Source organism: Heliangelus exortis, chromosome W, assembly GCF_036169615.1.
Source record: "Heliangelus exortis chromosome W, bHelExo1.hap1, whole genome shotgun sequence".
Classification (NCBI taxonomy): Eukaryota; Metazoa; Chordata; class Aves; order Apodiformes; family Trochilidae; genus Heliangelus; species Heliangelus exortis.
Window position 1 is genome coordinate 5,839,944 of NC_092453.1, and position 23,593 is coordinate 5,863,536.

General features: G+C 44.2%; 2 protein-coding genes and 1 pseudogene across 2 annotated transcripts in view; 1 reads left to right on the forward strand and 2 right to left on the reverse strand.

Moving 5' to 3' along the window:
• LOC139789283 (zinc finger protein 501-like) overlaps nucleotides 1-23,593 on the reverse strand; it is a 508,475-nt gene that overhangs the window by 98,256 nt on the left and 386,626 nt on the right. The window lies entirely within an intron of this gene.
• Nucleotides 1-23,593, reverse strand: part of LOC139789149 (olfactory receptor 5P76-like) — a 428,065-nt gene that overhangs the window by 90,034 nt on the left and 314,438 nt on the right.
• On the forward strand, nucleotides 377-5,642 carry LOC139789165 (olfactory receptor 14J1-like; annotated as a pseudogene).

Genomic DNA, 23,593 nt, shown 5'->3' on the forward strand with positions numbered 1-23,593 from the left:
CAGATATAACTTATCATTTGCTTGACTGGTTCACCATGCAACCCGCATTCATTTACGGTAGCTCTTAGTTGTGTTAGCAATTTCCAATTTAAAGAGTGATACTCCGCCTCCACGTTTCTCCGATTATCTGTTGTATATATGATCGGGAAAGCTTGTGGGAGGCTATCTATAACTGAGGATAAATCATAATCTTTATTATTAAGGGCCTCCTCATGTGTTTGCGACCAATTAATCATTAAGATGCGGCAAAGCCATACAGCAGGATTTTGTTTCTGAGAAAAGGCTGCTTGCAGCAGTGGGGGGAGAGCCGGCTGGTCGGAGGAGGGGGAGGAGGGGTGCTGTGGGCCGGAAACGTCCCCGTCGGATGATGTAGGGCATGGGGGTGGGGCCAAAGGCGGGGCCCGCTGGGGGTCGGGACCAGCCCTGGAGCCCCCCTCGCCGGATGATGCAGGACGTAGGGGCGGAGCCAAAGGTGGCACCCACTGGGGGCCGGGGCCGCCCCTGGTACCGTCCCCGCCGGAAGACGCGTGACGTAGCGTTTCCGGATTCTGGTTCAGTCTCACTGCATCCCATTATTGACAAAGCTTTCAAAGACGCTTATTAGAGAAGGTCACTGGAGGACATGATTCCAGGGAGGCAATGATTCTGTAAATGTGGCTCTGAAGAAACAGATATTTATTTATTTGTTTGTTTGCTTGTTTATTTATTTATTTATTTTATCTTTTAGTCAGGCCACATTGTGAACCCGAGGCAATGGGAAGGCAGAGGCCATCCCTCACTTGTGGGTCAGGACTCTTTCTGGGGGCTGAGAGGTACGACGATGAGCAATAGAAACTATGAGAAAAATGCTCAACACCTCCCAACTACCCCAAGAAGGGGCAAGGAGCAAACCAACTGCAGAGCCTCAACATAAACTTCTGCCTGCTGGTGGTGATACAGTGACCATTCCTAAAGTCACCTTTCCAGACACAGACTGTCCAGACAAAGGCCATTCCCATTCCTCTCCAATTGTCCCCTTCTCCTACTCTTTGTTCATTCAGATGCCTCTCCCCTGGATGCTGTTTTGAGCAGCAGGTTGTTCAAAGCTCCCCTGTCTTTCAGCAGCCTGATTGTCTCTTTAGCCACCTCTGTCATGATGATCACATCTCTCTTTTCCCATCTGTCTCTCTCTAAACCATTTCTCCTCAGATTCTTCTTCACTTTCTCTGTTTGACTTTTCTTGGCTTGCACAAAGGAAAACTCCTGCTGTGCCCGTGTGCAGTCAGTTCTCTAAGGAGAGCAGGTGGGAGGTGGTGCAGTGGAGCTGTAACTTCCAGCTGCAGAGAGGAGAGGAGAAGTCTGATGCAAGGACCAGGGATGGAAGTCCCAGGTGGGACATGAAAGGAATGGTGGGGCTGGGGAGGTGAGAAGTAAAGTTGCCCACACAGTGTAAGACTTCAGGAAACTTCTATCAGAAAAAAACAGTTTTACATTAATCACATTATAAAATGTTCCTCCTTAACTACACTGGGAAAACCTCTCCAATTAGCTGTACAAGCCTTGAAGATGTGAAGAATATGCCTTGGAGAGCCATGGCCCTTTAGTGCTCTGTATTTCAATGAACCCCGGGGTGTGTTTGGTGCTGAGTCCATGATCCTCAGGTGCTGAGAGATAAATGAACAAATTGCTCCAGAAGTCAGAATAGAACCTGAAAGTACCTTGAAGCATTGATTGGCCCCAGTGAGGGCCATTGCTGCCAGAGTCTCCCCATGGCCTTGTTAGAGCAGATCACTGGAGGCCATGATTGCAGGGAGGCAAAGGTTCTGCAAAGGTGGCTTTGAAGCCAAGGATTTTTCATTATTTATTTATGTATTAATGAATCAGTGAGGCCAAACTCTGGACCCTGGCAATGGGAAGGCAGAGCCCATCCCTCACTTGTAGGTCAGCACTCTTCCTGGGGACAGTGCAGTATGATAATGAGTAATAAGAAAAAATTCTGACACATCCTGACCTCCCCAAGAAGGGCAAAGAAAGTCCAGAGCTTCAAGACAAAATTACTTCTGGTAGTACATGGTGGTTGAGGCAGCTGCCATGTCTGAGGTGACAAAGCCCTTGATCCTGTTGGGCCTTTCAGCCTTCCAGAGCCTTTGGCCACCTCTCCCGCAGGCTGCCCTACACTGTCCATGACTGCAGCTCTTTCTTTAAACTGCTTTAAACTACTTTAACAACTTTAAATAGCAAATCTACAAAATTGACCACTGATGCTTGCCCCTGACCCTCAGATCCTTTGGACTTAAAGCTGCAAATCAGATGTGACTCTGTAGCAGCCATCACACAGCGGTTCTGCTTCTCACCACATAGCCAACCAGCAGCAGAAGAAATGCTGAGGGTTTGAGATATCCCAGAACATTCTCCAGGAGAGATGGGGGGAGCTGAAATAAAATCCAAAACTCCCTGAAAATGCCTTCTGCCAACTCAGTTACTTGGCAATTTTAGAGCAAATGCTGATAATCTCTTTTGTTTAGCACTGCTTTGGTATGACAAATTTCACCATTATTGTTGCCCCTGAGAGATCCAACCATAGACCTGAACACAGATCTGATAGAAAAGTGTCTGTGCAAAAGTGTCTGTCCCCCCCCAGCCAATCACTAACCCAGGGCAGAGATGTGAAAGCCATCACCCCCCCCTTTGTGGGAGCCCTGGAACTGGTCCAGTTCTGCCAAATCTGCCTTTGGTTTGGTCCCAAAAAATAAAAAAAAAAAGGGAAAGAGGGAACATTTCTCCCTTTTTCCACCTTTTTCCATCCTGTCCCCCCCCATCCCTGGGTTTCCTTCTTCATCAGTGCTCCATGGTGAAGAGCAGACAATGTCCAAAGGAAGTTCCATCAGCCACGTGCACCTTCCTTTTCCCCACCTGTCATCACTGCCTCCTGCTTCCTGCTCCCCCGCACCCTGCAGGGGATGCTTTCTCAGGGCTGTCCCTCAGGGGGACCCAGGCACACGGCAACAAACTTTGGAAACTTTGGACTTGGACTCTGCCTTGGACTTTCTTGTTGAGAAAGAAGCTTCTGCAGCTTCCTCTCCTTGCCTCTTGAGCAATTGTCATGGGTTCAGCATCAACCCCCCAGAGGGCTCCTGACAGCTGTGAGCTGGGCTTCTGGGATGGAGGAAGCTGCTGGCAAGTGGGCAGTGCTGCAGAGAGACAGCTGTGGGCAGGAGCAGCTCCTCTGCAGAGCGCAGCAGGGCTGAGGGCACTGCCAGGGTATCTGGGGGAGGTGAGCAAGGCAGAGAGAGCTTCAAGGGGGTGAAGATGGAGGGGATGAGTGCCAGCTGAGTGGAGGAGAACCTTCCCAGCTTCTGCCATGGTGAGTGTCTGGTGCAGGGCAGTGAAGCTGGTGCAGTTGCTGGAGGCATCTCCTAAAGCTGCCGAGCCAGAGCTGCTGGGAGCTGTAAGGGGGGAAGGGGCTGGAGGTGGAAGGGGAATTGTGAAGAGGAGTGAGGGTGTGTGTGCAGGCAGGGGTGCCCAGGGCTGTCCTTCCGAGCAGGGTCCTGCAGCCCAGGGGCTGTGTGCTGGGGCAGGGACTCTGCTGCCTGCCTGCCAGGGGCAGCTCTCAGCCTGCCCAGGGAGCTCCCTGGTGCTGGCAGAAGCTGTGGCTGGCAGGAGACAGGGAGCACAGGGCAGGCTCCTGGTGCTTTTGAGAGAGGGATTAATTGCTCAGGGCTGCTCACAGCTCCAGGTGATGCCCAGAATATTTCTGAGAAGATTTTTCAGGAGTCCCTTCAGGGCAGGGCTTTCCTGCTCCTGACTGGGCTCTCCTCAGGCTCTGCTTCCACTTGTCTCTCCAGGGCATCAAAAGCTCTTTCTGCATTCTGAAGAAGTCACAGAGATCCCAGTTCTCCTCAGCCCTTGTCTGAGCTGCTCTTGAGCCCCTGCACAGCCAGAGATGCCCCTGGACAGGTCCTGCTGCTGCCAGGAGGGGTCTGCAAGGAAGAGCTGAGCACTCAGTGGGTGGGATGGGGGCTGTGAGCATTGAAAGGGAGGAGAGCTGGGGACAGAGAAAGAGCTGCAGGCAGCAGAGATATGCAGAGATGGAGAGGGAGCTGCTGCCTGGAAGATGATGGCAGGGGGGATTCCTGCACCTCCCAGGCATCCCCTGCAGAGCCGCTGCCCTCCTGTTGTGGAATGTTAGAGAGGTTTGGAAAATGTTGGAGAATATTCCTGAATATTCTCGAAGAGATAGGAGGTGCGACCCCTTTACTATGCCCAACCCCATGTTTGGGAGGCCAATTAGATCGGCCCATACATTATAATTTTCTTTAGTTTTTTTTTAGAACCTGTATTAGACCAAACCATGCTGAATCCCTTCATCTATGCTATACAGACTGGTGGTGCATTGAGGTGACAATGATATAAAGCTGTAAAATGACAAGAGTGGATTTATTTGAGATCCCCACCTTCCCATTTTTAGCAATTGCTGTATGGAGCATCACAGACTCCTCCTGCTCCTTTATGCACATTTGACCAGAATAAGAACAGGTGTTTCAAAGGGACATTCCAAAGTTGTTCATGAAATGGGAGAAGCTGTTTGTTTGTCTCTAGGAGAAATTTAAAAATTTTTTTTGAAGGTACACTGCCCTAACTTCTTTTCTTGCAATGAAAGGTCTATATCACTAGGGGCATCCGACCTAACTTACTTATCCCTTTTCCTTCTCTGACATCACACCAATCCAAGAAACAGCAGATGACCAACAGCAGCTCCATCACCCAGTTCCTCCTCCTGGCATTTGCAGACAGGCGGGAGCTGCAGCTCTTGCACTTCTGGCTCTTCCTGGGAATCTACCTGGCTGTCCTCCTGGGCAACGGCCTCATCATCACCACCATCGCCTGTGACCACCACCTCCACACCCCCATGTACTTCTTCCTCCTCAACCTCTTCCTCCTCGACCTGGGATCCATCTCCACCACTCTGCCCAAAGCCATGGCCAATTCCCTCTGGGACAACACTGATATCTCCTACAAGGGATGTGCTGCACAGCTTGTTATCTTTGTTTTTTTTATTGTAGGGGAACTTTATCTCCTGACCATCATGTCCTACGACCGCTTCGTGACCATCTGCAAAACTACGGGACCCTCCCAGGCAGCAGAGCTTGCATCCATATGGCAGCAGCTTCCTGGGGCACTGGGTTTCTCACTGCTCTGCTGCACACAGCCAATACATTTTCCCTGCCCCTCTGCCAGGGCAATGCCCTGGACCAGTTCTTCTGTGAAATCCCCCAGATCCTCAAGCCCTCCTGCTCACACTCCTACCTCAGGGAAATCTGCGTTGTTGTTATTGGTTCCTGTTTCGGATTTGGATGTTTTGTTTTCATAGTGGTGACCTATGTGGAGATCTTCAGGGCTGTGGTGAGGATCCCCTCTGAGCAGGGACAGCACAAAGCCTTTTTCCATGTGCCTCCCTCACCTGGCCATGGTCTCCCTCTTCATCGTCACTGGCACCTTTGCCTACCTGACGCCCCCCTCCATCTTCTCCATCCCTGGACCTGGTAGTGGCAGTTCTGTACTCGGTGGTTCCTCCAGCAATGAACCCCCTCATCTACAGCATGAGGAAAGAGGAGTTTAAGGCTTCTTTGAGGAAACAGTTAGGGGTTTTTCAGCAGCCATAGGCTGCCCCCTGTCCTCTTCAAATGACAAAGTGAGTGTCAGGACATTGCAAGTGTGTATTTCTTTATATTTTTTCCTTTTTCTTCAGCAGTGATTTTCATTACTCTTCAAAGTAACGTTGTTATGTATCCCTCCTACTTTCTTATGCACTCACCCTTTGTGCCCAAGAAACTTTGTCTAAAAGGAGAGCCTTTACTGTATTAAAATGGTTTAAATGAATCTGCAACAAATATATTGTCTGCTTTCCCTGCTCAGTGTATCAGGAATGAATGGGAAGTGCAAACCCCTCCCTGGCTTCAGCAGCCCTGGAAAGGCTGCTCTGTGCCTGGAGCAGTCAGAGCTCTTGAGGAGCACAAGGGCCAGGGCTCTTGTGCTGGGCTGGGCAGAGGGGATGGCCCCAAGGGGCTGCAGAGCTCTGCAGATCTCCTGGAGAGGAGAGCAGGGGACACAGGGTGCCTCCTGCTCCTTTTGCCATGCATGGTCACCCATTTGGGGCTCTGAACTCTCTCTGCCCCCAGGAGCAGCCCCCAGATGCTGTGCCCTTCAGAGGGACTGGGGCTGTGGTGGGACTGCCCAGAGCAGCCTGGGCTGGGCACTGGTGTGGGGCCAGCAGCAACTGGGCTGTGGTGGGAGAGAGGGGAGGGGAGGTGGGAGAGCCTGGAGGGAGCTGTTCTGGGCTGGCAAGTGAAACCCTGGCAGAGAAAGCCATGGGTGTGTAAGTGGCCCTGCATGACCATGGAGGGGATCCACCAATGCTGCTGAGGGACTCAATGCCTTCTGGGATGGAGTCTTTCCTCAGGAGCTCTCCCAGGCCTCTCTGCTCCATGAAAGGCATCAAGGAGCAGCAGAGCTGATCTGGACAGAAATCTCAGAAGGACAAGTGCCAGTGTCTGCCCCTGCAGGGGACTCACCCGGGCCATGGCACAGGCTGGGGCTGCCTGGCTGGGAGCAGCCCCGTAGGAAAGTTCTTGGTGGGCACTTGTCATGACCCGGGGAGGGCACCCAGCGAGACACAGCTCACACCCCCTTGCTTTCTAAACTCCTTCTCAGAGAGGAGCCAAGGTGCTGCTGGATCCAACCTTAGTGCCAGACCTGGCCCTGCTGGGGAGAGGGACTGAAACCATAGGGTCCCAGAAAATGGTCGACAGATTCTCTGACACCACTGACTGGTACAGAGTGAAAGGACCGAGGGTCACATTATCACTTAGATGAGCAATTCTTACTCTAGAAAAGAACCAAAACAGGCCTAACAAAATCAGACAAACAGCGATAAGAGGAATGTCCTGGGGCATTCCTAAATCCCTAGCCCAGTGCAAGCCTGATTAGAGGGATGGGATCAGAAGCATCCATTCCAGACTCTGAGGTACACACTCTTCTCAGCCCACATCACCCTTAAGTCTGTCAATGAGCTTTTACCCATCCCAGCAAAACTCCAGACAATACTGTTGCAAGACAAACCTCTTTTAGGGCACGGCACTCCAAGGTCCAACCAGGTGTTCCAGCAGAAACTCACAAATAGTGCTCTGAGTCTATTGCCCTCAAGGTTGACTAGCCTGGATCCGTGCTATTGCTCCAAAAGCAGCTAGCCTCTCTGCTGGCTTGCTCAGGAATGAGCTGAGCCAGTGCTTCAAGTTTCACCTTTTATTGGCCCCCCCAGTCCTGCTCACGCGCAGTAGGGGCCTGTCCTAATCAGGCACAGCTGGGCTTAACACAAGCTCATGCCCACTACCTGGCAATTAGTGGCACCTGGTTGCCTTATTTCACTACACTATACCATGGGGAAGTTTCCACAAAGGTGGTATGGGCAGTCCTTTTGGAGTGATCATGAGAAATACAAGTCTGGTCTGTCACATCCCTTCACACTCTGACAGTTCTATGACTTTATGATGGAACTTCTCTTGGTAGTCCAAAACCATCACAAAGGTCACCTTGGAAGGTTTAGACTGTAGGGAAAGAACAAGAAGTCTCACTCCATGGGTATTCTTGTGTTTACCTAGACGGGTTTGGATCAGCCCAGGATTTTGTTTTCAAGGCAAAGCCAGTGAGAGCAGAGAGACACCAGAGAAGGTCTGGAAATTTTGGGGTGAGTTAGGTGGGAAAGCAGGAAGGGTGACAACCGCCTGAAGGGAAGGAGCTGCAGGCATAGACAGTGTAGGAAACCCTGAAGGAGAGGTGGCCAAGGAATATGTCAAGCCTGAAATGCCCAAAAGGACTGAGGCCTTTTTCACCTTGGCCATGGGAGTTACTTTGATAATCAAGGTCTCCCAGGAACATTTTTATTTTTAGAATCTAGACTTTGTTCATTGGCCCTCGTATGGGAGACCAGGAGGTGTCAGAGAATTTTCCTACATTTGCTCTTGGTCACCCTCACACTCCACTGCCCGAGGAAAGCCTTGACTTTCCTGTGAGGGAAAGGATCTGCCTTCCCATGGCCTGGAGTCAGGGCTTGGCCTTTCTGCTGCATCCAACAAACCAAAGGGTTTTGTCAGCACTACAGCCACCAGCACAGGGCCTTTGCCTCCTGCAATCATGCCTCCAGGGATCTCCTCTAACGAGGCCATGGGGAGGCTCTGGCAGGCTCAGTGGGACCCATCAGTGTGTGAAGGTATTTTGGGTTTTGCTTCTTACTTTGACTTTATCTGTGGGAAAAAATCCGCGGAGGCTTAAAGGACGACACGCAGTCACCAATATGGTTAAAGTGAAGTTGTTTATTAACAGTGGACACTCGCTTTATATAGAGCCTTTGTTTATATAACAATATCTTGCAGGTGGCTATATCTTGGACACAAATCCTGTTCTCACAGAACTTCTGCTGGCTTCCTCATTATCCTGTTATTTCTTCTTTTCTACTGCCAGCTCCCTTATCTTTTTCCCATAGCTCATCTTTCAGTAACCTTGCAACTGGGTCTCAAGGCCCTTAGTTTACTCTAGCTAAAGCTAAATAGTCAGGATTGCTCACGTCTGTTTTCTTCCAGACAGTTTCCCAACATTTATCAGAGATTTTTTTCATTCTTCTCTCGATATCTGAAGTTCATGTAATGAGCCTCACAAGCCCAAAGAAATTATTTATCTTTTTGCAATTTCCTTCATGTCTTAAAGACCTATAGAGCTCCCTGGAGTTGATAATTTTGTTCCTGGTGGATTTCAGGAGGAAGATTTCAAAGTGCGCCTTTGCACTTTTTTTTTTAAACGGGAATATTTCATTTCTTTGCCCTTCAGAGGAGAGGCACAGCACGGGCACAGCAGGAGTTTTCCTCTTTGCAAACAAAGCATAGCAAAGCATGATAAAGTTTCATGGCCAATCAAACACACTCCTCAACCATATGCTAAGTACATGCTGCCCCTAATGAGGTCACCTTTCTACAAGGGATAAACTTATGAGAAATCCTTTGTGTCAGGAGACACAAAAAGATGGACACAAACACAGTGACAAAGTTATCTAAGGAGGCAATCAGAGTGCTGAAATGTTTGTGAGCTTTCACTCCCTAAAGCTGAGAGCAGAAGCATAGGTGAGAGGAATGGGAATGAGCAAAGAGGAGTATTTAATCATTAATCAATCATTAAACTTTTCTTGTCTCAATCCATTCCTCCACCCCACTGCTGTGGAAAAGCTGAGTCAGAGGCTGTGTGGTGCTCAGTGTCTGGCTGGGGTTCAATCATAACAGTTTTTATTTGGGCCAAACGGGGGGCACAAAGGGCTGAGATAATGACAGATCTGATCATAGTGTTAAAACAAATTGTGCATTCAGCATTGAAACCAGTTTTCTTTGTTCAATTAATGAAGGTCAAATTAAAAAAAGTTTACCATTACTTACCAAATGTCTTGAAAATTATGGCTTACAGTTATCTCCTAAAAAAAATTCATTTCCAACCACCCTGGAAATACCTGGCGTGGAAATTAGCAGAAATCTGGGTTTTCCCAGAAAAGCTGAAGAAATTAAACAATATCCAATCTCCGAATGATCTGCAAAAACTACTGGGGACAATAAACTGTAAACATGTAAGACCTTTGTTCAGTATCTCTAATGAGACACTGTCCCCATTATTTGATTTGTTGTAAATGTGATACCAATCTTACATCACCCAGGCAATTGAATCCTGAGGCATCTCGAGCGCTAGAAACTGTTTTGACTAAAATGAAACAGTATTCTGCACATCGTTATGATCCAAAGTTAGTTCTCAGAGGTCTTGTGATAAACAACTCTTTACAGCCATTTAGTATATGTTACGATCCGAGTTATTATTTTATATTTTGATTGTGAGGAAAATTCAGCCACTACTCATAGATGACGCATGAATTTACAAAAATAACAAGCTTTATGATTTAAACAATTTACAAGGATTTATTTTCGGATTAAGAAACAATAATGCCATCGTTAAGAGGAAAGAATTTATACAACTAGCTACTTTGGAGAGAAGAGACGTTAAGAAAAGAGACGAGGGGGGGTAATTAAGATGTTATCACCATGCGCTGGCTTTAGCCTGTGGCTGGAGTCGCTCCTGCAGATCTGGGTTCTCCGCTTTTTCGATCCTCCGCTGTGTCTGCCCCGTAGCTGGAAACCGAAGTGCCAAGAGAGGGGGGGTCTGGAGGAAAAGCTGCCTCTTCTCCTTTTCTCCTGGGGTTTTTTATACAGCCCTGTTTTTATACAGTCCCTGATACACACAGACTTCCCGGAGATGAGTCATCCTTATCTTTCAGTCTTTTGGGTGTCCTGCTACTTTCATTGTCTTTGTCTCCACCATGCACCAGGAGGCGACCTGATAAGCATTCTTATCTTTTAGGTGTCTGTCCGGCATATGGTGAGGTAAACATATGTTAATCGACAGCATGTTGCAACAGGAGCAGGAAGAAAAAAAAAATTGATTCAAGAGACATATTTTGTATTTTTAAAGTGTTTACATCAGTATATTACGGCAATATGATGGCAAAAAATTTCTGGATGCTAGAGTGTCATTTTTTATCATATCTTTTCACCAAAACAGTATGGTCTAGATTTGAAATGTTATCTGAAGTGATTACAAAACAGTGAATACGTGCTAGAGGTATTTTTGCATTAGATGTTGCTGTAATACATATCCCTATTACAAAACAGGTTTTTCATACAGCTATTCACGTCACTGTCTTTTCAAATTGCCTTAGCAGATTACCTTGGAGAGATACAGTTTAACTTGCTGAGTCACAAATTGTTCCAGTCCCTGCAAGAGTTAACAATCCAGCGTTCTTCTATTTTCTCAACAGTACCACCAGAGAGAGCTCCTACTCTATTCCTGGATGGATCTGCTGGCTCACACAAAGCAGTGGTAGCTTGGCATGATTCTGCTTCAGACCAATGGCCATCACATGTCGTGCTACAGGAAGGATCAGCACAGGGCATAGAATTGTGTGCAGTGATAGAAGCCTTTTGATTATTTTCAGGGACAGATATTAATGTTGTAGTGGATTCTCATTATATTTATGGAGTGTTAGTTAGAATAGATGCTTGCTACCTTTCTGCCTTTCCAGACATGCTCAGCATTTTTTCCCCTGGAACTGTCATTGTTTTATTCTTACTTTTTGAATGAAAAACCCCATCTGGATGTTCTAGCAATCTTCTGTCACTCATTCTCATTCTGGGTATAAATAATATTGTACCACCACTCACCAAAGGAAAGTTCCTAGCAGTTATTCAAATGCAGAAACATTGCTCAGAGGAGCTGAGGTATTTTTGAAGCTCTGATTCTACCCCTCTCTCTTCTCTTTTTCCTTTCCCTTTTTCAGTCTTCAAAAAGGTCTTGGAGTGAAAGATTCCATGAGTCACAGAATACCCCAGGCAGGAGGAGACCCCTGAATATAAGGAATATGGTGGCTACAAGCTTAGCATCTTCACTCCAGCTTCTTCATTTCAGGCAGTGGTGATATGTATGATGTGCAGAGTCCTTGTTCTTCAAGCAGTGTCACCTCCAAAGCTAAGGGTTCTGTAGCAACATCCTTGGGACTTTCTGTACCTGTGAATTTAGTTCTCCCAAAGCATTTCTATTGTTCTAGCATTTCTATTGTTGAAAAGGTGCACTTTACAAAATGATGTTTTTTAGGGTAGGGCACTCCAAAACAGAGAATTATTGGTGGCATTATGTGCAGTAACATTATTCACTATGTACAATGATCACAAAATTCACCCAGCACAGACAGAATGTCCTCAGTTAGAAAGGAAAAGAAACAAAAAAGATACAAAATTTGTAACCTCCCAGCGACTGGGAGGGAACTGGGAGGGATTGGGAGGGGATTGGGGGGACATGGGAAGGACTGGGAGGGAACTGGGAGGGAACACCGGCAGGGGATTGGGAGGGGTTGGGAGGGGATTGGGGGGAACTGGAAGGGATTGGGAGGGAGTGGGAGGGAGTGGGAGAGAACTGGGAGGGATTGGGAGGGGATTGGGGGGAAATGGGTGGGAACTGGGAGAGACTGGGAGAGAACTGGGAGGGAATTGGGAGGGACTGGGATGAACTGGGAGGGAACTGGGAGGGATTGGGAGGGAAATGGGAGGGACTGCAAGAGATCAGGAGGGAACTGAGAAGGAACTGGGAAGGGATTAGGGGAAATGGGAGGGAACTGGGAGGGATTGGGAGGGAACTGGGAGGGATTGGGAGGGATTGGGAGGGGACTGGGAGGGGATTGGCAGGGGACTGGTTTGAACTGGGAGGGAACTGGGAGGGGATTGGGGGAAATGGGAGGGAACTGGGAGGGATTGGGAGGGATTGGGAGGGGATTGGGAGGGGACTGGGAGGGGATTGGGAGGGACTGGGAAGGATTGGGAGGGAACTGGGAGGGGATTGGCAGGGGACTGGTTTGAACTGGGAGGGAACTGGGAGTATTGGGATAGGACTGGGAGGGAACTGGGGGAGATTGGGAGGGGATGGGGGGGAACTGGGACAGACTGGGAGAGACTGGGAGGGGATTGGGAGGGACTGGGAGGCAAATGGGAGTGATTTGGAGCCAACTGGGAGGGATTTGGAGTCAACTGGGAGGTACTGGTTTATACTGGTGTATACTGGCCTGTACTGGTTTAACTGGCCTATAGTGGTGTATAGTACTTATACTGGTTTATACTCATCTATACTGGTCTGTACTGGTGTATACCGGTTTATACTGGTCTGTACTGGTCTATACTGATCTATACCGGTCTGTATTGGTCGGTACTGGTTTATACTGGTTATACTGGTGTATACTGGTTTATAATGGTCTATAATGGTTTACTGGTTTAAAGTGGTCTATACTGGTTTGTACTAGTCTATACTGCTCTATACTGGTTATACTGATCAATAGAGGTCTATACTGGTTTATACTGGTAATAATGGTTTTACTGGTTTATACTGTTTTTTACTGGCCTATACTTGTCTATACTGGTTTGTACTGGTCTATAATGGTTATACTGGTTATACTGGTTTATACTGTGTTTTACTGGTCTGTAATGGTCTATACTGGTTTGTACTGGTTTGTACTGGTCTGTACTGGTTATACTGGTCGATACTGGTCTATACTGGTTATACTGGTTTATACTGGTCTGTACTGGTTTATACTGGCCTATACTGGTTTTTACTGGTTTATATTCATTTATACTAGTAATACTGGTCTATACTGGTAATACTGGTTTATACTGGTCTATACTGGCCTATACAGGTCTATATAGGTTTATACTGGTTATAGTAGTTATACTGGTCTATACTGGTCTATACTGTTTTATACTGTTTATACTGGTTATACTGGTCTCTACTGGTTATACTGGTTTATACTGGTCTATACTGGTTATACTGGTTGATAATTATTTATACTGGTCTGTACTGGTCTATACTGGTTTGTACTGGATTATACTGGTTTATTATGGTCTATACTGTATTTTTTATATTTATTATTATATATTGTATATTATATTTTATATTTTAATATTAATTATAATAATAATTTGTTTATAATATTATAATGTTATATACAATACATAATTATATATAATAATAAATATATAACATATAATAAAATATAGCAACATAAAATATAATAAATATTATTAAATAATAATTATTACTATATTTTCATATTACTTATTATATATTATTAATTCAATCTACAGTATTATGTATTTTTATATATTATATATTATCAATATTTAATTTATTACATTTATTTTATATTATATTATATTTATTATTATATTAATTTATTTATTATTGATTATATACTGTCTACCAATATTTAAATTATTATTTAATTTTTCATCATTATATATGTATTATGTATTATATTTTTATATGTTAGTATTTATTATGATATATTTTTAATTATTATTATTATTTTATTATTACTTAATTTATCTATTAATTATATTTGTTATATATTATATGTATTATTCTATATCAATATTCATTGTTATTTGAGTTACTTATAGTCATTTATTCCTAAAATTATTTGTATTTATTATTATTTACATCATTCTCGTTTTATTATCTGTTTTTAATTAATTATTATAATTTATTTATTTATTATTTTATTTCTTATTTTTATTATTTAAGTACTATTATTTTTATATAATTTGTTTTTTATTGTTATTTATTTATTATTTATTTTTATTATTTTTTATTTTTTAATAATTTTTGATTTTTATTTATTATTTATTATTTTAATTATTTATTGTTTCCTTAATTATTTTTTGTATTTATTTATTCTTTTATTTTAAGATTCTATTTAGTAATTAATTTAATTTATTTCAATCAATTTTCCGTTTTATTCCCCATTTGATTTCTCTGATTATTCCCCCCCCCCCTCATTTCCAGGTTTGGAGCCCTCAGTAGAGGGCCGCGAATCAGCATTAATTGGGCAGCACTTTAACTGGGGAATTAAAGGGGGGGAGGGGTTTGGTCACGAGCATCGTTGGGGGGGAACCGGGGGGAGAGGGACACATGGGAACAACACGGGGTCAACATGGGATCTACATGTGATTAATGTGTAATTAAGACGTGATTAATAGGCAGGTTCCGGCCAATCACAGGGTTTTGTTGACATGGGATGGACACGGGGTCAACAGTCTAGGAAATTCATAGAGTGTACAGAGGATAATTTCCTGTTCCAGCTGGTGAATGAGCCCACCAGGGATGGAGCCCTGCTAGACCTCCTGTTCACAAACAGAGAGGGGCTGGTGGGAGATGTGGTGGTTGGTGGACGTCTGGGACACAGTGATCACAAAATAATAGTTTCCAATCCTCAGGGATGCAAGGAGGGCCGTCAATAAAACCTCTACGTTGGACTTCCAGAGGGCAGATTTTGGCCTTTTCAGAAGACTAATTCAGAGTGTACCCTGGGAAACAGCCCTTGGAAACAAAGGGGTCCAGGAGGGATGGACGTACTTCAAGAAGCAAGTTCTGAAAGCACAGGAGCAGCTGTCCCGGTGTGCCGAAAGGCGAGCCGGTGGGGAAGACGACCGGTCTGGCTAAACAGGGAAATTTTGAAATAAATGAGGGTAAAAAAGAGAGCCTACCAATTATGGAAAAAAGGGCTAACTACTCAGGAAGAATTTAGGAATAGAGTTAGGTTGTGTAGAAAGAAAATTAGAGAGACAAAGGCACAACTTGAACTGAATCTCACCACCTCTATGAAGGATAACAAAAAGTCCTTCTACAGATACATCAATAGCAAAAGGAGGGGCAGGGAAAACCTCCATTCTCTACTGGACATGGGCGGGAATATAGTTATCAAAGATGAAGAAAAGGCCGAGGTATTTAACACCTTCTTTGCCTCAGTTTTCAACAGCAAGACAGGTTGTCCTGAGGACAGCTGGCTTCTGGAGCTTATAGAAGGTGAAAAGAATCTAAACAGCCCCCCTGTAATCCAGAAGGAAACAGTCAGTGACCTATTGAACTGCTTGGATCCCCACAAGTCTATGGGACCAGATGGGATCCACCCAAGGGTGATGAGGGAGCTGGCAGAAGAGTTCGCCAAGCCTCTCTCTTTCATCTACCAACAGTCCTGGCTCACTGGGGACATCCCAGATGACTGGAAGTTGGCGAATGTCACGCCAATCCACAAAAAGTACCGGAAGGAGGTGTGGGAGCGGCGAAGAAAACGCGTGCAACCAATATGGTTGATAAACGAACTTCTGGTTTCTTGCGCAGCAACTTTCGCTTATATAGTGCTTCCGTGACCACACCCCCACCACCATATAACAACATAACGCTTTATTGGACACCCGGTGTGTTTACCTGTAGCACAGCGAATCCCTGGTGCAGGTAGCACCGGAGTATGAGCCGATCTAATTGGCCCCCCAAACACGGGGTTGGGCACAGTAAAAGGGGTCACACCCCCTATCTCTTCGAGAACATTCAGGAATATTCTCCAACATTCTCTAGTCCTCTCTAACATTCTACAACATTGTAGTATTACATAAATGTTATTTTTTGTCTCTGGCACTGTCCCTATGCATCTGCCTTTACCTGTTACTTGAGTTAGAGTAATCCCCTGTGTTTCCTTTCCCCATTTACACTGCGGTGAATTATTAACATATTTAGGTTTTCCCATAACTCCAATGGCTTCATAAAAAGGTGGTTTTATACTAAAACATAGCCAACAATGCTCAGTCAAATCTGGATTGGTTCCATTCAAAATCTGATAACTGGCTTTTAAAAATTTCCAGAGATTATTATCATTACCATTTTTTTCTTCGGGAACTGAGACAAGTGTTTATTTTCTTAGGAGAAGAACTGACTATCATTTCGCTACTGGTATTACCTCTCACCGTTTCTGAATCTTTCTCTAAATTATCTTCAAATTCTTTGGTCAAGACCTTATTTGGTCCTATTACTTCCTTTACAGCGGGAACTGGTTCCTTCTTTATCATAATTAATCCTCCTCTATCAGTTCCAGATTCCTAATATCTTACTCCATAAGTTCTACCTGTTAACCATCCTGTATCCATTGGGTGTTTAACAATTAAAGTGATAGTTGTACAGTCACTTGTCATTAGTCTTTTTCTAACATCTGCAAATATCATTTTCCAACTATCTGCACACCCTTTAGGCCCTCTGTCGTGATCCGTTATTATTTTAATATTTTAATTATGAAGAAAATGCAGCCACTACCCAGAGAAACACATGGAAATTGCACACTAACACATTTTGAAATTAAAGCAAGTTACAAGGATTTATTTTAGGAAAGGGGAAACAAAATATCACTGTTAATAAAGGGTAAACACGATTCGTTACTTTGGAGAGAAGAGTCGTGATGTAAACACTTTAAAAATACAAAAATATGTCTCTTGAATCAATCTTTTTTTTTCTTTCTCCCTGCTATGTTGCAACATTTTGTCAATTAACATATGTTTACCTCACCATATGCCTGACAGACACCTAAAAGATAAGAATGCTTATCAGGTCGCCTCCTGGTGCATGGTGGAGACAATGAAGGTAGCAGGACACCCAAAAAGACTAAAAGATAAGGATAACTCATCTCCGGGAAGTCTGGAAATCTGTATGTATCAGGGACTTATGCAAAAAAGGGACCCCTCTTCTTTTCCTGTATAAAAAAGCCCAGGAGAAAAGGAGAAGCGGCGGCTTTCTTCGAGACCCCCCCTCTCTCGGCACTTTGGCTTCAGCTACGGGACAGAGAAGCGGCAGGAGCGACAGACCCTAAGCACCCGACTACAGCCAGAGGCCAGGGCCGGCGGACAGTGATAACATCTTGACTACTTCCTCCTTCTTTTCTCTTCTTAACGACTCTTCTCTCCAAAGTAACTAATTGTATAAATCCTAAATAAATCCTTTTAACTTGTTTAAATCATAAAGCCTTGTTATTTTTGCAAATTCAGGCGTCGTCTATGAGTAGTGGCTGAATTTTCCTCGCAAACAAAATATAAATAATAACTCGGATTGTAACAAGTCGTTAAGAAAAGAAAAGAAAACGAGGGAGCAATTAAGATTTTATCACCGTCCTGTCCACGATCCTGGTCTCTGGGGTGGGGGGGGTGTAGGAGCCGCTGTTCCTTCTTGTTTGTTGTTCTCTGCTTTTCCTTTTCTCCACTGTTGCTGTCCCATAGCTGAAGCCAAAGTAGCGAGAGAGAAGGGGGGGAAAGAAGAGACGCGCACTTCTCTTTTTTCTCTTGGAGTTTTATACAGCAGAAGGAGTTCTGTCTTTTCATAAATCACTGGCACACAGACTTGCTAAAGATAACACAGATTTTGCCATCTCAAGAACTTCTCTTTTATTTATTATTATCTTTCAGTCCTTTTTACCCTGCTCAATTTATTATCTTTGTCTGGACCATGTACCAGGAGGCGACTGGATAAGCAGTTTTATCTTTAGGAGCTTGTCAAGCATGATATAAAACAGAAGCTAGTTAAGTTTGGGGAAAAATCTGTTAATTGAGGATGTTTGGTATATTTTAAAAAGAGCAGAAAAAATACGGATTCGAGAGACAGATTTTGTACTTTCAAAGTGTTTACATCACCCTCGTTGCGCCTCGAGAAATCTATCAGTTCCAGCTCCAGGGTTCCAATGTGAGGCTATTGTTTCACAACCCCAATAGGCACAATAATATTGACCTGGATAATTACAATAAGGCCGCCCAGGATTTGCAGCAGGACAGAGATAATAGCCTCCGTGATCCATAGGGGGAAATACAGGTGCTAAGTGACGCTAAGTGACCCAATTTGGTGTCAAATTTTGGTTCCCCAGGAGTTATTATTTCTTGGATCACCTTTTCACTTTCAAGCTGTATTAAAGACCATTTATACGGCTGGTGGTACTCATTTCCTTCCACCCTTATAACTTGGGTGACTATTACCATTAGAGCAATTTTGATCCCCATTTCGTATCTCCCCACTCTCTACCTCTCTGCCTCTCCGCCAGCCGTTCTTGTGCTTAGAACTCCTGGAGTATTGATTTCTTCTTGGCAGCAGATGGTATTCTTCAGGGGAATGTGGGGGCTTAGAAATTCCCTGTGAATTTAATTGCAAAGATAATGCCTCAATTCCTTGTTTCCAATCACAGTTCCAAACTTAATAGCTCCGTTCCTCAAATGGAGCTTCTGCAAGACAACACTTATCTACTATCTCTGTCCTGTTTATGCCAAATCTACAGTGGCATATACCACAAACGGGCCAATTCAAAATTTTCTTTATTTCCCAATACCAACCATCCCACAATATCCCATTGTCCTATTGGGGTTCCGTTGTTATCTGTCCACTTTTTGTACTATTCGTGCCCAATTATTATAGCCAATTAATACCTCATTATCGTTTTCAATACATATCTTATAGAGGGGTTATGAGTAATAGCTCTTTTTCAATCCTTGTTATATTTCAATGAAAGGCTTTACAACTTCCACAATAAATTTTCACCCAACAATTACAGGTTATATCTCCACATTCACAACCTTTAAACAATTCCTACTTAAACAGTTATAATTTAACAAACTTTTCCTACAGTTCTAATAGTAACACTTATTAATTTACAGTTTCTACTAAGTCTTTTAATATAGGCCTAAGTATACTTATAGTATGGTGTTTATTCTTTATTTCCCTTTTCCTAGAGGTTCTATCAACTATCTCACATCAGTTTTTAATGACTTTTTATTTTCATAAGATCCGCTCCTGGAATGGTCCTCCACTCCTTCACTTTAACTGGTTCCCTGATGCGGCTGGCATGTGTCCATCTTCATTTGGCAGCACGGATGTCTGTCTCTGTAGTAAGCAAAGCAATTAAAAAAAACCTTCCCAGGAGAAGTCAAAGAGGACTCCTTCGAGGATTTGATTAATATTTTATCTCCAGACTTTATTCTATGTATCACTAAATCCAACGGTGGTCTTTCCACTACCTAAACCCTTTAGCTCGCAATTGTTCCTGCCTACTCATTAATTGTAACAAATAAGGTTTAATTTTTAAATCTACGAAATGAATACATTTTATCTTCTGGTTGACAACTTTTGATTACTTGTATCTAATTTGTTGCATTGACTGTCAGTCACCTAAATGGTCATTAAGGCTGTCCTTTTAGCTTCCTGATCAGCTATGTTATTATCCCTGATTATAGAACACAGCCCCTTCTAGTGACCTTTTGCATGTACTACTGCTATTCCTGCTGGTTCTCGCAGGGCTCACAATACCTGTGTATAAATCCCTTCCCTCGTGAATTAATTAGGCCTTTTTTTTTTTTTTTTCCAGAATTTTTCAAAAATATGTACTACATCATATGCATACTTTAAGCCAGTACAAACAATGCCAATTCTGTTCCCCAACAACAACAAAACTCCCAAGACCTCTCACAGTTCACAAGCTGTCTACCATCCTCCCCCAAGTCCACTAAAAGTTCTCCCTCCTGTCGCTAGGAACCAACTTTTATTTTTATCAAAGGGTTCATTTGTTTCTCTGATCCCCATCAAGTAAAGCCCCTAATATTCCTCAAACATTCTCTCATCCCTCTTCCTTTGTCTACAATCTCTCTTCATATGACCCTTCTTTTTGCAATAATAGCAAACTACTACATTCTTAGTCCTTTCAAGTGGCCCTGAAATTTTACCAGGCCTCTGATACTGTCCTTTACGCTCAGTCAGTTCCTGACCCATTAGCCTCTGCTAATGCAACATATACCACATACCAGCCTGCAGTCCCCCCATAGCAACCTCTCGTAATGGATACAAACCACCCACATCTTTACTTTGTTTCGCCCTTGTTTGGCTTCTTGTAACTCATCTCTGATCCGCCTCCGAGGAATCTGAGTCTGAGTCCTCATCAGGGGGTTCTGGAGGTGGAGGTGGCGGGATGGTGGTGGAGATGCAAGAGGAATTTCTTCTAATTAAGAATTTTTCTTTTTCTTTCTTTCTCCATTCTTTAAAGGGTACAAATTGATTTTTGTTTCTGATCCAATCCATAAACCAGCATATTCACTTTCTTCCAGGCTGAATGGTTCTTTTGATTTCACATATGTGTTTAATGCCTGGCAAATCCAATCCTCAAAAGACCCAAAAACAGGCCAATACAAGTGATCTCTTCTGATTTGTTTTCCTCCCCATACTTCCATGCAAAAATGTATCAGTTTAATTTGGCTTTTACCATGCCTAGAAGGGTAACTATTCCAATTTCTAATCATTAACCCCAGCGGACTATCCGCGGGTATCCGGGGAAGCCTAACTTGCGGTTCCCCACCCATGGGATCAGAAGGCTTGCTTTTCTTCTGTCCCATCTTCTGAAGTCCCTTCACTCACACACACACACTCTTCATCCTGTTCGTGACCCAGCCCCTCGCGGGGTGTGGGAACTGCACTAGTGAGGACTCCGCACTCGCTTCGTCCACGCTTGGATGTCTCACACGGCACACCTCAGGGTACCCAACCCCAACCAAACGGATCCCCGGCGACTCACGCGTCCCTGCGTCTTCGTTTGGGTCTTCGTGCATAAAGATTACGGGGTTTTGCCGGCCTTTCCTTTTGCTTGTTGCCGAAATTTAGGGGTTAGTTGGGTAAAGGTCTCGATGAGTATCCCAGCACAGGGGCCGCTTTTTCAGCGGGCCCCCCCCCCCCCCCGTGAAGGGTCTGCACCAAGTAGCCTTTATCCGAGTCACGGCACCAAATTTGTTATAAATTGGGTCCTAAAAATTGACCAGGACACACCAATTAAAAACAATTAGAATTTATTAGCAAGCGACAACAAGCAAAAACAGCGCTGGGCGCTCCGGGAGCCCCTGCTCAACCAAGATCGCGTGCCGCGGCTTCGGCTCTTTTTGTTTTTATAGTCCGCCACCTGCTGGCACCACGAATTTCAGCCATGTTTGTTCTGCACATGTGCGCAGTGTTGCTAGGGGTCCAGGTTCTTCTTTATCACCCTATAGATGGGCTTCTTGAGAAGTGGCTACACATTCTTAGTCACGTAGCCCCCCCATTTTTCCTGGGCACATTTCGCGGCTTATTTTATAAAATATAAACATAAAATTTTTACTGCTTCTATCTTTAGTAAAATTACAAAGGAATATACCTTGCAAACAATATATGTATATACAACTCATAACAAACATTATATACAATTCATAACAATTCCTCTTATCAGAAATATACCTTGTTTAAAGTTTAAATGAACAAACATTATATAAATGCATAACAAAGAGGGATGCTTCACGAGCTCTCCTGAAACCTCTGTGACACCATGGGTGATGTGATGGGACACCTCTAGCAGCCTGCAGTAAGGTTTCTGTCAGTTTTCTCCTGAAGTAAAGGAATTACAACTCAGATGATTTCTCAAGAGCATGGAACAAGCTGGTGACAGCTCAATAGGAAAGAATCTGTATGAAAAGCCCAAAACATCATCTTTGCTTGCTTGCTTGATTGATTTCTTTTGAAGCAGTAGTTTTAAAGAAATAGAAGTAGCAGTTTAAAGAAACATATATGCAATGGTTTTACAGAAGTAGAAGCACAGAAGTAGTAGAAATGTATAAGCAATGTTTTAAGGGAGTCTCATGGAAATTTACTAGCTGACTAACATAAGTAGGTGTGTGTATGGCAAGGGTATATATGATAATGGAATGTAGTTACTATGAAAAATTTATCCATGAGAGAAGATAATGGGCTATATAAATGTGTCTGAAATCTGCAGAAGGACCAAAACTGAGACAAAATTAGTTGCGAGTTCTTTTTGTATTTATAATTGTGCTGCATTTGTATAAATTTTCCATTCTTATTTGGTTTTGTTATGCTCTACTGTTGTGAAATTTGTGATCACCGTACATAGTGAATAACGTTATTGCATGTGATGACACCAATAAGTCTCTGATTTGGAGTGCCCTTTTTGTGTACTACTGTTTACATCTGTTTGACAAATGCACCTCTTGAACAACTGAATTAGAAATGCTTTTGGAGAACTAAATTCACAGGTACATCAAGTCCCAAGGATGTTGCTACAGAACCCGTAGCTTTGGAGGTGACACTGCTTGAAGAACAAGGACTGCACATCATACATATCACCACTGCCTGAACTGAAGAAAATGGAGTGAAGATGCTAAGCTTGTAGCCATCATGATATCGTTGCCTTATGATATTGCCTTATGATATCATCATGCCTTGTGATGTTTGGACTCATGGGGTGAGGGGATTGCATTGTTGAGATGTCATTTGAGTATGTGGTTTTTGTGATCCAAGCAATCAGCCTTTGTGATTGCACAGCCTGACCATTGAAGTATGTACTCTTGTGCTTTTATTATCTTTGTATTCATACATACTTGTGAGTGATTTGTGTTCCCTAAAATTTGCTTTAAAATAAACTGTTAGAGCAACAGAACTGATATTTTGACTGTAGAGAAAAAGACCTTGAGTGTCATTTCATCTTAATCTGACCAGGGGGTATTTGGATGGTGTCAGGAGGCTGTCACTCTTTGTTTACCCTCCAAGGGTAACTTTTCCCTCAAAGGGAAACTCTGGCCTGGGAGATGGAATCTCCTTTGGCTGTTGTCTGGATCAGGCCATGGGATGTGACACTCCTGTGCTGTTGTGCCAGCAGCAGGTGGTTGTGCTGGAGTGCCCTGACATTTCTTGTAGCCCCATAGGGCTGTGCTTGGCCACTCAATTGAGCAGCTGCCCTGACTGAGGTTGGAGCAGCCCTGGCAGCCCCAGTGTCACCCGTGGCTTGCAGGGAAAAAGGAGGGAAAGGAGATTCCCCCTGGCACTGCCTGGGTGTCCAGTGTGAGAGTGGGAGAAGCAGAGGTTGTGTCTCTAGAGGGGAACTGGCTGTGCTGGAAAGGAGGGAGGGAGGGGACATGAGCGATGACTTCAGTGTGTGTCCCATTGGGTTCCTGGGGAGCCCCAGAGAGAGCTGGAGGGAGCCCAGAGAGAGTTGAGCAAGTGGCCAAGTCTGGCGCTGGTCCTGTGCTGCTGGGCCGGGCTCCTGAGACTGAGAGAGCTGCTGCCAAGAAGAGAGTGCTGCACAGAAAGAGCTCTGGGCAGGAGCAGC